Source organism: Bactrocera neohumeralis, unplaced genomic scaffold (genome assembly GCF_024586455.1).
Source record: "Bactrocera neohumeralis isolate Rockhampton unplaced genomic scaffold, APGP_CSIRO_Bneo_wtdbg2-racon-allhic-juicebox.fasta_v2 cluster10, whole genome shotgun sequence".
Classification (NCBI taxonomy): Eukaryota; Metazoa; Arthropoda; class Insecta; order Diptera; family Tephritidae; genus Bactrocera; species Bactrocera neohumeralis.
In genome coordinates this window covers 7,757,698-7,758,320 of record NW_026089623.1, presented here as the reverse complement: position 1 = coordinate 7,758,320, position 623 = coordinate 7,757,698, and positions in this window count along the sequence as shown.

The window sequence follows — 623 nt, the reverse complement described above, 5'->3', positions numbered from 1 at the left end:
ATATCTCGCATTGATTAACAACTATTTGAATCAGTTCCATTAATTTTGAATAATATATTTTATATTTTAATTGATTATATGTTTCTTGTATACCTGAGTGCACACTTTCTCTAATATGATAAAATGAAATCTGCTTGACCGCTTCAACTTCGGTCTCAATATGCTGCGCTCGCATCGTGCATTTAGTGAATTTTATTTGGTTGTCGTTTGAGAACATTTCTATTAGTTTCTCTTGTACGATATTATAATTGTGTTCGGATATTTCCGAAAATATGCCTACTTTCCTTTTTGAAATATATCTTCTAAAAATGTCGGATTGCTAAGATTTTATTTAGGCACAACTTAAGTATGGACCGTGAAACCGGGCATTAATATGATATATGGCAACGTTATGGGCAACATATGTTTTACAAATGACATTCATAAAAATATGTTTGAAATATTTAAATTATAACAGACAATACATAAATTTGCGAGGAAAATTATATCAAAAATTGATGAAAACAACAAAAGAACCACAAATTTCATCACTAGCGAGTCGGAGCACCTATGGGAACTGAAGGAAAAGTATCGGGTGATTTTTTAAGAGCTTGATAACTTTTTTTTAAAAAAAAACGCATAAA